Consider the following 16,207-nt stretch of genomic DNA (forward strand, 5'->3'; position numbering starts at 1 on the left):
GGTTGCCAAGATCGTGAACTTGCCGGGAGAGACGTGCCTCCTCCAGTGAGAGAGAGGTATCGCCCCCACACACCCACACTTACACACGCTCTCGGGCTAGCTGGAGGAATGCGGTAGAGAAGGGCCAGCGCTGTCAAAGGAAATGGGGGCCAAGGCGCCAAAGGCCCCTGAAAAGGAACATGGCCATCACCCGGGTTGTGCTGCACCGTTCATTCATTCATTCAGTCAGCAAATATTTCCCAACCGCCATACTTAGCGTAGCAGTGTGCTCAACACAATGGGATGATCCTACAGACGCGGGATGCACAAACTACTTTAGAGGAGAATCCTAGAGGATTCAGGGAAGGTTTGGCTAAAGATATTCGTTGTGACATTGTTCGTAAAAGCCGAAACTTGGAAACAACCTAAATCCCACCCATAGATGAATAGATGAATAATGCATGGTATATTTGTAAAATGAAATGGAATACAGCAATCGAAGAGACTATATTCATGTATGTCAGGGATAGATCAAGAATAAGATGACAGTGAAAATCTCGGTACAAAAAGAGATATAAAGTATATCATTCATGTATATTTAATGTTTTTCAGACCTGTGCCATCTATTATTTATAGATGCATACCACACTATATATACTATATATATATACTATACTATAAAGTATACGACTATGTAGTATACTATGCTATAATATATATATATATATATATATATAATGGAATATACCACACTATACATATAAATACTATATTATAAAGTATACTATATAGTATACTATACTATACTATATATGTATAATGGAATATACCACACTCTATATACATATATATACTATACTATAAAGTATACTATATAGTATACTATACTATAATATATATATATATATATATATAATGGGATATACCACATTATATACATATATATATACTATAAAGATTACTATATGGTATACTATACTATAATATATATATAATGGAATATACCACACCATATATATAATTGTAATATATAGAATATAATATAAATAGAATATAGAACATATTCTATAGAATATATAGACTATAACCAGAATAGTGGTTACTCCCAGGGCAGAACAGTGGGGGATGTCACCAAGCATTGGGTACATATGGGCTTACTATTTGTAAGAAAAGAGCTGAAAACAAAACAAACAGAAGGGTTTGTGTGGTTGTAGCATTCCAGAGGACAGCCACCATAAAAGTAAAGGTACAAATAAGGAAATAAGTAGATGAGTTCTGACACTATTTGCATTTACAGGAGTCCAGGAGGGAAGGGGGAGTTGGGACCAGGTTAGTAAGATCTTGAATGACAAGCTGAAAAGGGGGAGGACCAGTTATCCCTCAGATCATAGAAAACCACTGAAGGCTTTTGAACAGGGATGAGACTTGGTGGAAAGAAAAGTTGCTCTGATAATCCTGTGCAAAATTGATTGTCAGGAGCAAAAGGTGAACTGGAGTCCAAGGGCCAGTCAGGAGTTTGTGAAACACTCCAGGCCTGGGGTGATGAAGGCCTGAACTAATGAGTTGAACGTCAGAATGGAAAGGAAGAGATGGAATTGAGACAATCTTGGGGGAGGGGGGAATGGGGGGGTGCAACTATGTGACTAATTGGATGGGGGAATTTAGGATCCCATTGGGAAGGAGAATCCTACCCACGGGGCCTCTCCCTGTCCCTTACAGGATAAACACCAAACTTTTAAAGGCGGTAAAAATACAAGGCCTTTACTTCATTGGGCCCCATCTCTCACCCTCTCTGCCCCCATTGTGAACTTTACACAATAACAGTATTGAACGACTGACATTCCCCCAAACATATCTTCTTGTTTCAGTGTCTGTACCTTCTGTTCCTGGGCTTGGAAGGACTCCTGCCATCCCCTTCCCTCCTTCTCTTAGTGAACTTCTAGTCATCATTAATCCTTCAGGCCTGAGAAGGTTTTGCTGACACTGTAACAAATTCTTGCTCCTCACGGACAGTCTCTCCACTGTACTGCTTCCTTATTTTCAGGCAATGTCTATTTTTTACACAGGACTGCTGCTATTTCTGTCTTCTCAACTAATTAGGAGCTCCTTATGGGCAAAGACCATGGCCTTATTTATTCCCAGTGTCTATCACATAATAGATGTTGAACTATAATGTAAAACAACACTAAACAAATGCAAGTCAGTATGATTATAGGCTGGATTTGAATAAGCACTTTATAATAAATAAGCAAGCACTGTTATTGAAAGTAGTCACCTTGGGATGCTAGAAACTCTTTTCAAAAATAACATAATTAGTCAAAATAGCTTTGGAATTTCCCTTGTGCAAATATGTTCACAGAAAGAAAATAACACTACTTTTTAGTTGTTAACCCATAGTGTTACCAGCTAGGGCATTCTCTTTACCCATTAAATATAGTTCATGGTGACTTGGCTCTATAGATATTTTAAACATCACCTGCATAGACTAGATTTGTCACTATTAAAATATATTCAGAAAAATGCGAAGGTACTCATCCCCAAAAAGCAGCTCTGGAAATGACTGAGGCTATGACATTATTTTAAAAAGGTATGCAGTTTCCCAAGGTGACTGGTTGTAGTTGTTGTTGTTGTTTTTTAACGTTTATTCAATTTTTGAGAGAGAGAGCACAAGGAGGGACAGAGAGAGAGGGAGCCATGGAATCCGAATCAGGCTCCAGTCTCTGAGCTGTCAGCACAGAGCAGGGCTCAAACTCACCGACTGTGAGATCATGACCTGAGCTGAAGTCAGACGCTCAACCGACTGAGCCACCCAGGTGCCCCTAAAATCAAATCTTCATGACAGAGAAGAGGGGGAGACACAGAATCCGAAGCAGGCTCCAGGCTCCATGCTGTCAGCACAGAGCCCGATGCGGGGCTCAAACCCACGAACTGTGAGATCATGACCTGAGCTGAAGTCGGACGCTTAACCGACTGAGCTACCCCGGGCCCCCAAGGTAACTGTTTTAAGGAAAGTAATTATTATGTTCACATATAACTTTTGCTGGATTTGTTATAATTTTAAACTTATTGCACACATTCCCATAAGGACAAGAGGAATAAAGAGTAAACGTTATGAATGAAAGTAGGAGAAGGACATTACCAAAGAGGTGTTATAAAAGACATGTTTTGAAAGAAGCTATGGATATAAAGTAGTCAAAACAAAACAAAATGGGAGCTGAAAATCAAGGGGAAGCCTGGAGTTGGCAAAGACAGAGAGGAAAACAATCAGTCCAACCCATCATGTATCATTTTGATGAATATTGCCATGGGCCAGATCCTGTGTGAGTAGCTGAGGGATAAAGACAGACAAGTAACCAACAATGAAGATCCAACATGACATGTAGAATGCTGTGGGTTCACAGAGAAGGGACGATGAGTCCTGTCCCAGCCCAGGAGTGGGCAGGGAAGGTTTCCGGGAAGACGTCAACTGCTAGACTAAGAACTGAAGGACCAAAAGATTAATCGGGTAAAGAAGAAGAGTTCTCATGTTTAGAAGTCTAAGGCTATTTCAGACACAGGGAACAGGTATAGAGGCAGGCAAACAATAAAGACCTGAACCTGTTCTCTAAAGTGGGAAGATAAGGGGCGCCTGGGTGGCGCAGTCGGTTAAGCGCCCGACTTCAGCCAGGTCACGATCTCGCGGTCCGTGAGTTCGAGCCCCGCATCGGGCTCTGGGCTGATGGCTTGGAGCCTGGAGCCTGTTTCCGATTCTGTGTCTCCCTCTCTCTCTGACCCTCCCCCGTTCATGCTCTGTCTCTCTCTGTCCCAAAAATAAATAAACGTTGAAAAAAAAATTTTTTAAAGTGGGAAGATAAGAACTTAGGCAGGAGCTGTGGGGGTGCAGAAAAGATGGGCTCCCAAGACTAGTAATGGTTTAGATGAGAGAGGAAATGTAGGTCAAGGAATCAGCAATGACCCAGGTATCTTGAGGCATGATGGGCTATTCCCAGGCATAGGAAATATAAGAGAAGGAATAGGAGGTTTCGTAGAGTAGATAAATGGGCAAAAGACCAATGTTGCTGAAAAGGAGAAAGGCATGTTCAGGTGTAGTGGGGCCCTGCAGATGTTAATTGCTTTAGGACCCTGACTGATTAGCAGGATGGAATTGCACTGAAATACACTTTCTGTGGTCGACCTCCCCCCAAAGCTAACCCTAAATTCTACCGTGTGCAATTAGGTGACTATTTCCCTAATCCCTGTCAGGAGCCAGGGGTCACGTGGTACTGTCTCAAAGCTCCAGTAGCAGCCGAGAACATAAAATTGCCAGAATTTGCTTGGAGATGTCAGCCCTAAATGTACTCAGCAGTTTGATTACTCAGCTGGATTTGGGAATGGCCTTCCCTAGGACAGTACTTTTAGTCAAAGCAAATCCTACTTGACAGGAGAAATTGGCAGGAAAATATTCAGGTGATCCCATAAGTAATGAGCCAGTGCTAGTTCTTAAAGTTTCACAACTTCACTGAATCAAAGAAAAATGGGATGCCACACACTTTCATCTGAAGCAAATAAGCAAACAAAAAACCTCAGCCTCCGGGGCTCAATTAAAATCTACACACCATTAGCAGTAGAAAAACATGAATAAGGGCCAGCACTAGTTTTCATTGTAGTCAAAACTAAAAATATGCATAAATGTCTTTGCTAATTAAAACTCAAGTAAAAATTGCCTCCCAAAACAAATACAGAATTAGGCACTTATTTATTCTTAGGTCTGTTCTCTCAGATCCAGTAGGGTACGAAACCACTCAAAGACAGGGATCTTACATTGTCCATTTTGCCCCAGTTCCTAGCACAGCAGTACACATAAAGTGTTCATAGTATATGCATTGAATAAATGCTGCATGAGGGGTATATGTATCTATATGAATTGGAGAGAGATGCATAATTGTCTGGGTCTTTTGGAAAAGCATATGCTGAATCAGTTAAACGCTATAGATGTTGAAGAAGTGATTCTGGAGAACTTATCAAGCCTAGGTTGAGCTACTCAACACATGTACTCCACACATCTCCCCACATAACCCAGGAACCCAGAGTTGTGTGATAAAGTGTGTGTGGAAGCAAGAATTAAAAGGAAGATCTCTGCAAAATAATACCTTGCATTTGTGCAGCGCTTTAGGCTTTCCAGAACACTTTTAAGTACATTATCTTATTTGATTCACAAAGCAACCATGAGAAACAGTCAAGCCAGTCATTATTATGCCCCATTTCACAGATGAAGAAACTGAGATAGAGTTTAAGTGCCTTGCCCGAGGTCAAGTCATTAATGACAGCTGAGACAAAACCCCTGCTATTTCTGACTTCTTATTCAGTTTCATTCTGTCTCTTCCTAAAACGTAACACCAGTTATGAAGCACATCCAAGACCATCTGTAGTTTGGGTACCTCTGGGCAGAGGGCCAACAGCTTCACCATATTGGTGAAGTCCACCATAATGGGACAAAACAAGCTGACTCATTGTAATTAGGAAGCCTAAGCAAGCGAGTATATTCTTTGGTTTAAACACATCTTTTGAGAGCCTACCCTCTGCAAAGCACATCCTTGACTCTGTGGTGATACAGATGTGCATCAGAACCAGCCCCTGTTCTCTGGACATTACAATGCATCGAGGAAGGCCAACATACAACATAACTACAGCAGAGATGAAGCATGGGGCTGTGGGAAAGTAGAGAGCACTGTGATTATTTCTAAGGCCACTTTCATTTCATCCTGTCCCCAGCCTACAAGATATGAATGAACTGAGGTGGCCTATACAGCTGGATTGTAAGCAGTGTGAGCACAGAAAGCATCTCTTATTCTTGTTTGTAAACCCCACAGTAGTTGGTTCTTGTCTCGCAGGGAGCATGAAGTGCACAATGAAGACCTACATTCTGAGAGGTCCACCAGGTTCAGTCAAACAGAGAACAGGTTCCAGAAGGATTCAAACTAGCTCTGAGAATTAGGAGCCAATCAGAATCTTCAGCTAATTGTCTCTGCTCTGATTAAGGGTATAAATAATATAAGAAACTGTAACCTGGGCTTCTTGACATATCTTTACCCTTTTAGGAATATGAGTATCTCAATTTAATTGATGTCAAGGGGTGCCTGGGTGGCTCAGTCAGTTAAGCATCTGACTTCAGCTCAGGTTATGATCTCACTGCTTGTGAGTTCGAGCCCCACATTGGGCTCTGTGCTGACAGCTCGGAGCCTGGAGATTCTGTGTGTGTGTCTCTCTCTGCCCCTCCCCTCCTTGTGCTCTGTCTCTCTCTCTCTCTTTCTCTCTCTCAAAAATAAATAAATATATAAACATTTAAAAAATTTTTAATTGATGTCAAGAAGAGGAAAATTTAAGGTTGTCCTTGTATAATGAAATGTTCATATGTATGTACTACACGATGAATGGTACCGTAACTAGGAATCCCAAATTCTCCGCTATCCATGAGATAAGCAGCTAAGTTAGTACAGGAATGCTCACTTTAGTATTACTTAACTTAAAATTTTCTTTTAAGTACTTTATGCTGGGAGGTATTATAGTTCAATTACTAAGTGGATGTATATATTTTATATATAATGACACAAAAAGGATTGACCTGTATGCACCAGGACATCTCCCCAATTCAAAAGCAGCATAAATCCACAACTGTGTAATTATCAAACCACAATATTATTGGATAACTTTAGTGCTTCTGTCGCTAAAATGGTTATGCAACCGTAGATATTTATGAAATGTTTGTTCCCAGAGACTATTCAATTGTTTCTACCAACATTCTTATATTCTTCCCTCACAATTAGCCAAGAAATTCTTGAGCAGTGAGGTCCAGGCACACAGAAAGTTTCCACCTTAAAGTATGAAAAAAATCTTCATTCTGAGTACAGATCACATCGAACTCCCCTGAAGCAAAAGAAAGGGGAACATTTTCTTATGTGGAATTCAAAACGGTTAACTAAGTATGAGGATGGGGGCATCACAAGTAAGGAAAAGAAATCTCACTTTTAAAAGTGAGCATTAGGGCGCCTGGGTGGCGCAGTCGGTTAAGCGTCCGACTTCAGCCAGGTCACGATCTCGCGGTCCGTGAGTTCGAGCCCCGCGTCGGGCTCTGGGCTGATGGCTCAGAGCCTGGAGCCTGCTTCCCATTCTGTGTCTCCCTCTCTCTCTGCCCCTGCCCCGTTCATGCTCTGTCTCTCTCTGTCCCAAAAATAAATAAACGTTGGAAAAAAAAAATTAAAAAAAAAAAAAGTGAGCATTAAAAAAGATCTTCTAAAGTAATTCATCAGGAGATAATTAATGGCTGGCAACAGGTATTTATAATGGAAGCGTACATGGCCTTAACGATAGGGTTTGCTTCTGAAAACATTCTAATTAAAAAGGGAAAGAGTAATTTTATAGGAAAGTACAAATCAGTGGTGTGTATGTGTGCTAATGTGTGCAGAGACAGAGGTGGTAATTGCTGGGCTCAGACCAGGTATCTGTTGCTGAAGGTAATGACCTTGTAAAATATACAAATAGGGTTTCCAACAAAGCTGGAAGTACATCATTATTACTCATGAATGCAGGACAGAATGTAAAATTGGAATTCGGAAGGTGAGTGGTGGTTGTACTTGATCTGGACACCAACTTGGTTTTTAATCATTCTGGTTTTTGTTAAGAATAACGTAATAGGACCACTCTGCTCTCTGGCTCAGACCACTGGTCTAAGCATTTTTCTTTCAAAACTTTGACTTTTTCCCTTTTATCCTACTTACTAAACATCTAAGCAAGAAAAAAAGAACAGATGCTAGCAAGACAGAGAATGGTTCCCACATTAAGATTTACATCTGAGTCTGGGAAAATACACCTCATTGCCTAGAAGGGCCCTGTGGACAGTTCACACCTCTGTTGGCTTCTTTTGCAAGATATAGTTACCTCAAAAGAACCTTCCTTAATTGAACTCTTATGGTCTGGAATACTGCCTGTCTACCGATGACTATCGTTTAAAAGCATTTACTAAAGGCAGCAGTTGGGGGCGCAGATCTTTCGTAAGTAAGGGGAGGAACGGACAGCAGGAACACAGACTGGCTCACGTAAACTCCAAGTGCTGCAACGAGGAGACAACCTTCAAGTTTCAAAACACAAACTTGGAACATGCAAAAAGTAGTATAGTTCCTTATGTGTCCTCTGCCTGGGGTTTTGAGAAGAAAAGAGAAGTATGAAGAGTTGAAAAGAAGAAAAAGAGAAGAGTGGGAGAGGAAGGTGAAAGGGTGCTCTGGAGTAATGTGCACCTGTTTAGAAGGGGGGAAGTAACACAAACACTAGCAAAAGAAGAAGCAACATGGAGTTCCTCCTTGCACATTTCCCTCTTCCCTCCTGAAGGCCTGGAGTGAACCCATAGCCTTGCTCTAGAGGTGACAGACAACCACCCTGAGGACACCTCCCTGAATTCCCTCCAAAGAATTCAAAGCTCCCCCAATGCAAATCAGTTCCCTCTATCATAAATATTTATAGATAATAATAATATTGGCCACATTAATAATGATAATGGCAGGAAATGTTAGCAGAGTGCTTACGTCTGTGAGGCGCTGTATTAAGCACTTCACCTGCGTTATAATTTGTAATGTCCCCACCAGCTTATGAGTATATGTTATCATTCCCACTTCACAGGCAGAAAACGAAATCCAGAAGTTGCCCAAGAGCACACAGCTGCTATGCAGTGGCACAGCCCAGGTCCTTCTGACCACCTCCAGTGGCAACAAATGACTTCTGCAAATTACATCTGCCTGCCCACAGGTCTCTGCCACAGCATTTCAGTCCCACCCATTGTTTAGACAACTTGCCTGAGCATGGAGTAAGTTGTCCACTGATCATGTATTGTAAGCCTGGTCTCCCAAGTTTATTAAAAGAGCAGCTTGATCACATACCTTCTTTGTGCTCCCCTACAGCAGGATGCCCAATCTCTCGCTTGTCAGCCTCCAACCCTGGGACAACTCAAGGGCTTCATTTCCCTGTCTCTGTCACTCAGAGGAGAGAAGCTCAGACAATTCTACAGGTTGGTTCCACACTGCAACTTTTTATTTTGAAATGCTGTCTTCTAAACATACCAAATAAAAGACAAAGGCAGTAGGGAAAGAACCAATTCTATTTATTTCCATATTTTCACTTAAATATATGCATAATTAAAAATTAAAGGAAAACCCCCTATAATACCATCGCCAATAATATTTTGGTAGATTTTATTCAGGCTTTCCTTCCTATGCACCTTTCAAATAGTTGTAATCATGACACACATACAGTTTTTAGCCTGCTTTCTCAGCTAATTCATATAGATCATAGATCTTTTCCTGTGTTGCTACAGAGTTGTCATATGTAATATTGTTACTATCTGCATTATATTCCAGCATTGATGAAATGTAGAGCTCGAATGCTTCCTATGTCAGTATTGGGATCTGTATCCAGAGTTGTCCATCATTCTGCAGATAGCCCCTGCCAACAGTCTACCCACACTGCATCCCTTGCCCAAGACAGTGGAGTGAATGGGCGGGCCCTTCAGCAGCTATAATAGATCAGCACCAAATACCCACCACCCCCACTGCAGCTCTCTAACCTCACTACCCCACCCCCCACCTCTAAGACATGGGCAGGCCTTTACCAGTCTCCTCAGGCCTCTTTCCCTCTTTCTGTTCCCTGTTTCCTCCCCAGCAAAAGACCTCACTTCCCACTTCAATAAAGATATCCCTTAGCTCAAATATCCCCTCCCCTGTAGAACTGTCCCTAGCCTTCCCCGTTTCTGTACTGGCAGACCATCAAAGCGCTCCCCCAACCTCTCTCCCTTAACCTCACAACTTAGCTCTTATGTTCCCACCTTTCCTTCCTGCCCTTATATCTCAGAGAAAAGTCTTTCCTATATTCCATTGCTAATCCTTCTGCGTTGGCCATTAATTTCATCCTCTTTGGACTTTTCCAAGACAGTCTTGCCATTCATTATCCATCTGCCCCCACTGTCACTGTCATTCATTTCTTGCCCTCTACTGGCTTAATCCTCTCAGCCAAAACTTTTCTTCCAGCCTTAATGCACATGCTTGTGCACACACACAATTACTTTCTATTGTTGGCTCAGACAAATTTCTCTTTCCTTTCACTCATAAACCTCTTAAAAGAGTAGTTTCTCCCTTGCTATTCTTACTTCCTCAACCCATTATAGCTTTCTGTTTCTACATTTATTGAGCATCTCCTATGTGAAAACAATAGAGAAATAGAAATGAACAAGGCAGTCCCTGCTCCTGAGGAACTTCTAGCTAGTGGGGAAGACAGTAAACCAAACAAAATAACACAATAAAATAAATGCCATAGTAGAAATATGTGCAGCAGGATCCATAGAAGAGCTTCCTGGAGGAAATTGGAAAGACTTCCTAGGAAGGTGGCTTTTGAGTTAGGCCTTGAACAGTGCATTCAATATTTCCAGGTAGAAACTATCTATGTGTACATTTGGAGAGAGAGTTGGGGAGAGCCTACCACTGACAGAGGGAATGACTTATGCAAAGGGCTGAGAAACTATGATATTGACAAGTATATAGGGCTTCAGCTCAGTTATTGGAAGAGTTGGTTCCTGGTTCTCTAAGCAGCCCGCTTGGAGAAGAGACGGAGAAAGATTTGCTCAGGCCAGTAGTTCTCCAACTTTGGTGTGCACCAGAGGGCATGAAAATACAAATTGTGGTGCCCCGCTTCCAGAGTTTTGAGGTGGGGTATGGGATGAGGCTGGGTAATTTGCATTTCTAGCAAGTTCCCAGGTTATACTGATGCCTTTGGTCTGGAGACCACACTTTGAGAACCACTGGCTTAGTAACTTGGTTTCTGCTCAAATTATTTTAGTGAAATTACTTTTAGAGGTCACCAAAGACCTTCAAGTGCCAAATCCAATGAACTTCATCTCAGTCCTCATCCTCCTTCACCATATTCAGCATCTGACACAATTGATGATTTTCTTAATGGTCTCCCAGCTTTCAGTCTCACCTTCCTTTGTACATTCACTACACTGCAACCCACAGGACTGTCCAAAATAGAAGTATAATCCCATCACTCTGTACTTAAAACCCACCAGTGGCTCCCATTACCTATGGTAGTTAGAACCCAGACTCCATAGGCTGAGGCAGAAAGCTCTTAGCATTCTGGCCACATTTACCTCCTCTACCTGCCCCTGTGTTACACAGCCCATGTTTCAAGAACATCAAACTATAGGCCAGTCCGTCTCCAGACATGCTATGTGCTCTTCACCACTGCACATGCACTTTCCTTTGCCTTGGATATCTTTGCTGCCTTCCCTCCTCCACCCTATCTTCCCCTTGGTCTGTGGAATCCTAGCTCAAGGCCTAGGTCAAATGCCATCTCCTCTTAACTCTTTTTCAGATTTGTTGTGCCTTTCCCTGAGTCCCTCTACCACTGGTTTCTGCATAGTATATGCACATAGTATATGATGTGAAAATGGCCTTTTAACAATTAGTTGAACATATGACTGTGCTATTGGGACCTTCTTGGGTGTGTAGTCAAAGTCCATTTATTATTTTTGTTATTCTCATATAAAACATCCAATATAGATGTGCTAAATGAACGTTGGGTATGTGGCCCACACTCAGTGATTATTTTGATTAGTGATTTAAGTAGGCACTCACTGCCTACCCAGTGGAACCCAACCACTACCCAGCGGGTAGGTAGGCAAAGTGGATGTGGACACAAAGGCAAACTTTGTTAATGAGCAAGAGTCAAACGTGCCACCTCCCAGCCACCTGACTCTCTGAGAGGTTGAACCACAGGCTTTTATTTTCCATGACTCTCTCTTTCTTTGATGACATACCAGTTTGTCACCTCCATGGACTGGGCAGTTAGGCAGCTGCCTTTCTTGCTTTTGGCAAAATAGTCTCCAAAGGACTTGTCCAAAGCTAAGGACCAACATCTGTGGAGACTGAGCAGCAAACCCTTTGGTTGCTTGGCTTGGTGGGCATACTACCAGCAGGCAACCATTTACCTTTTATTCCTGGCCTACTGCAGGTCGCTAGAGTTCTCTGCCTTTGGGAAGAACACATCCTTTCCATTCTTCTCTTGTTCTCACTCTCTCTCACCCTCCTCCCTCTCTCCCTCCCTCCCTCTTCACCTTTCCCCTGTATGTTCTGATTGCTGTGGTAACCAGAAATAAAACAGGCCTGGATTTCTATGTGACCAGCCTGCATTCTTCTCATTCTCTCACGATACCATAATGTTAAGAAAGCATCTAATGAGCTCAGAACCCCCAGGCCTTTTGTCACCTAGCTTTTTCCCATCTCTGGGTGTAGATATCTCTATGAGTGACTTCCACATGCTAGGTATTTTGCATACATGACCCTGTTAGATCCCCACAGCATGCCTGCAAGGTAGGTGTCTTTATCTCCATTTAACAAATGAAGATGTAACATTGCATGTCAACTACACTCAAATTAAAAAAAAAAAAAAAACAAAAAAACTCTGTTAAGCCACACAAATACAAATACTGAGGCTCAAAGAAGTTAAACAACTTATCCAAGGTCAACAAGCTAGTAAGTAGTAGGGATAGGATGAATAAGTGGTGGGGGCAGATGAACCCATGTTGTAATAATTCCAAAGTCTCTATGTTTTTCATTATTCATGCTATCTTGGAGAAATGAAAATGCTGCAGGTTATAGAGTCAGTCAATGTCACTGTAGGGATTAAGTTCAGGGTGTCCTGATTTTCAGGGCAGCCTACAAATATCTACTATATCAAAAGAATTGTTTGAGTATGTTGGATGTTTCAAGAACTTATGAAACAAAAAATATATTGAGGCTCTGATGTGAAAATGACCCAGTTCTGGAAAAGCTGTCTAATTACCCACCAGTGTCTCTTGCTTCTATTCTCCTTATAGTCAATTGTCCTTTTCAGTTGCAGGCACCCAAGCAGACATGCTTCCCTATCCCCTAAAGTCACACATTTACCTGTGGTTCAGACTCCCACTCGAAGCTGTGTTTTAAAAATCTTCCCTTCCTTTCTTCTTTTCCCTCTGGAGAACAAAGTATGACCAGAGAGGAGGAATAAGACCATGACTACAGGCACAACTAATTTGACAAAGTGTAAATGATTGTTTGTGTTTAAAACAATGCCAAATTCAATAAAACAATGATGTTTCTTTTTTGCTGGTCAACTTGACACTTAAAGAGTAGGTTCTCCTGAATATTTCCCTGCTCAACTGGTGCTCTTGGCATTGTGAATAAACAGAGCTGATGATAGCATCCATCAGAGAGCTAAGCACACAAAGTGGGTGATAAAGTCAACAAGAAGCTGAAAACAAGATTTACCATGGATAAGCTGCCAAGAGTTGGCTCTAGATCCTAAGTGGACACTGTGGCTCATCCATCTTACCCCGTCAGCTTTCCACCCCAACAGTGTCATCCCTGCTTCAACACTCATGATAAGAGAAGGAAAGCAGAAGAGAAGGAAAACGCAGGAGTCAAGTACAGAAGATGAGTACACAGCATAGACAACCTAAGATAAAATGCAAAGACTCAGTGGTAAATTCCTAATGAATGCTATGAGAGAACAAAGAAGAGGACTTTACAAGCCAAAATAACCAACCAAGTAAAGGTCATACTCTAGAAGAGCAGGTAGATACAAATGATTGCTGGGCTTCCTTTAAGCAACACTTTGTTCTGTGCCCTAGCCTATTCAAGCCCAGCTAAAGAGGGTCTAGAGTCTGTCTATTGTTCAAAGACTTGAAATTGTTTTCCTTGGATTATCCCCAATCCTGTATTTTCCTTGCCTCTCTTTTCAAAAGTAGGTTAAGGATGTTCAGATTTCCCTCAAGCATCTTAATGAGTTAGTCATGATTACAATTGCATCTTTTAAATTGCCCAACCCGTTGAAAGGCTGCCATGAAAGGAGCTTCTACAAACACAAGCTGGGCTGTGTTTTTCATTTTCTTATGTTGCAAAATGTGAATGAGGAGTTACCTCCAACTGTGTGATTAGCATAAAAGGTGCTGAAGCAGAGAGGAGGTCAGTAGACTACTGTCTCAATGGAAAATGTTGCTGTTGTTCCTGCAAGAAACATACGTTGAGACTCAAATAAGGAGAAGCTTTCTGCTACCAAACGTGGAAGGGTTTCACAGAACTCATGGCACATAATAAATGCTCAAAATTTGTTTGCTGGGTTGGAATCTTCTCCATAATCCACTCAGTCAAGTAACCAACCTTGACTGCCTGTTTCCTCACTATTCACTCTTGTGTTTCTCTTGTAGCTTGAATTTCAGCTTTGTTACCCAACATGGTGTTTCTGAACATTTTTTTTTCATTATTGCCCTCCTAGGGAGCCTTTTCAGACATTTTTAAATTGTTCTCCTCTATGACATTTTGATACCAGAGACATATTGTTTTATCAGTTTATGTTCTGTGTTTACACCTATAATTTATAAATTTAAAAAACTGTTTCTCATCCCCTAAAAACCATTCTTACTCCTGTTGAGAATGCAAAAACTGTCAGACCAGAGTAGATTGATTTAGGACACAACAGAAGCAGATCACAGAACTAAATGCTAAATGAAATCAATTTGGAAAAAAAAAAATCCAGGAAGATGACAGGCATAAGAGTTTGTCTAAATTAATCTTCGCCTGGATCAGGACAGACAGCTGGCCATAAAGGTTAGCCAAAGAGGACATAGGTTGGAAAAGGCAGTTTAGGTGGAAGATAAGAGAACATGATTCAAGGCAGGCAGAGGCATGGAGAATATTGGTCCACTGGGTCAGAGAATGCTTCACAAAGAGAAATCGCAGTACCCAGAAAATCTCCATGGAAGAGAAATTCCTCTCAGGTCTGTAGCCAGACTAGACATTTGCCTTGAATTCTAAAATGTCCTTAGACTGCCAAGCTGACTGTGCCCTGTTGATGAAAATCTCTGGTTATTGTAGGGAACGTGTCAAGTTGGTCCCTGTATTCCTTGAGAACCACTGGCATCTCCCGGTATTTTGAACCCTCTGTATCAGATGAAAGAACCAAGCTTTTCAACCTGACTTGGAATTGTGCTGTGGTATTCATGTCCTCAGACATTCAGACAGGGTGATTGGATAATAAGTCTGGTTTTCCTTTTCATCCTTTATCTTCTGGAGATGCTTCCTCTCCTGACCTAAATGCAGGAGCAGACCCAGGGCCCTGACTGAGCCCTCTTAAAGCTGTGCCTACTGAAGCCCTTAAGATCTCTTAAAGGTCAAGTCCAACAGCCTTTCTCATTGATTTCCCAGGTCAGCTTCTCAGTGGTATTTGGTGCTGTTGCTCACACTGTCCTCTTTAATTAGAGAACAGTCATTCTGACTCCAGTCTTCATCACACTCTGCTTCCTTAAGTCTTCTGAACACTCTTTACAAGTGTCTTCTCAGTCTCCTCCTTCCTCCTTACCTTTTCTCAAGGGCATCCTTTACCTCTGGTTCCTTCCTATTGCCTCCCTTGCTCATCCCCTCCATGCTCATTTGCTCACATGCAATTTCATTTAATAAACAGTAATGGACCCTTGTGATGCACCTTGCACTGGTATAAACAAGAAGGGGCCCTTGCACACTCTTGTGGGGGAGCAGATGTGTATATAACCAAGCAAATCACAATGTGAGATATAAAACACAGATATTTACAAAATATTTCAGCAACCCAACTGAGGAAACATTAGTTTTGTCTTAAAGAGATCACAAAAGGTATCACAGAGGGGAATTTTTTTTTTATTTGTGCCTTGAAGAATGAATAAGCATTCATAAAACAAAAGTTGAAAGAAGGGCATGACAGATAGAGAGATGGGGATGGGAAAGGCATGGTATGATCAAGAGCGGTTAATTAGAAACTCCATGTGACGTGAGAGGAAGTAGGTGCGAAAGTGGGGGCCAGGCCATCACAATGCCTGGCACATTCGTTTTTACAAAACAAACATAGCCCATATTTATTATATGTCATGCACTGTGCTAAGTGCTATTGATACAAAGATAAATAAGCTACTCCCTCAACAGCTCAAAGTATAGTAGAGAGAGTGTAGACATGTTCAAAAAATTCATATATGCAATACAAGCTAATCCATGCAGTGCTGGTAGCGTGTATATACAAAATAGAGAGCGACTGGCTCTAAGTGGAAGGATTAGCAGAGAATGCCTTCCAAGAAAGAGTGACAGCTGAGCTTTAACAAATCAACTAGAGGTGGATGGTGTGGTAGGCAGAAAGAATAACGGCTCCC

The 16,207-nt window shown here is 41.6% G+C and overlaps 1 long non-coding RNA gene across 2 annotated transcripts in view; it reads left to right on the forward strand.

Moving 5' to 3' along the window:
* The window catches only part of LOC123598566, a 45,788-nt gene that overhangs the window by 160 nt on the left and 29,421 nt on the right, over window positions 1–16,207 (forward strand). The window contains exons 2-3 of one of the 2 annotated variants that reach the window (XR_006712696.1): window positions 8,629–8,812; window positions 8,907–9,013. This is a non-coding gene — a long non-coding RNA (uncharacterized LOC123598566). The remainder of the gene's footprint in view (window positions 1–8,628; window positions 8,813–8,906; window positions 9,014–16,207) is intronic. The other variant, XR_006712694.1, reaches the window with a different exon arrangement.

This window comes from Leopardus geoffroyi, chromosome C1 (genome assembly GCF_018350155.1).
Source record: "Leopardus geoffroyi isolate Oge1 chromosome C1, O.geoffroyi_Oge1_pat1.0, whole genome shotgun sequence".
NCBI lineage: Eukaryota > Metazoa > Chordata > Mammalia > Carnivora > Felidae > Leopardus > Leopardus geoffroyi.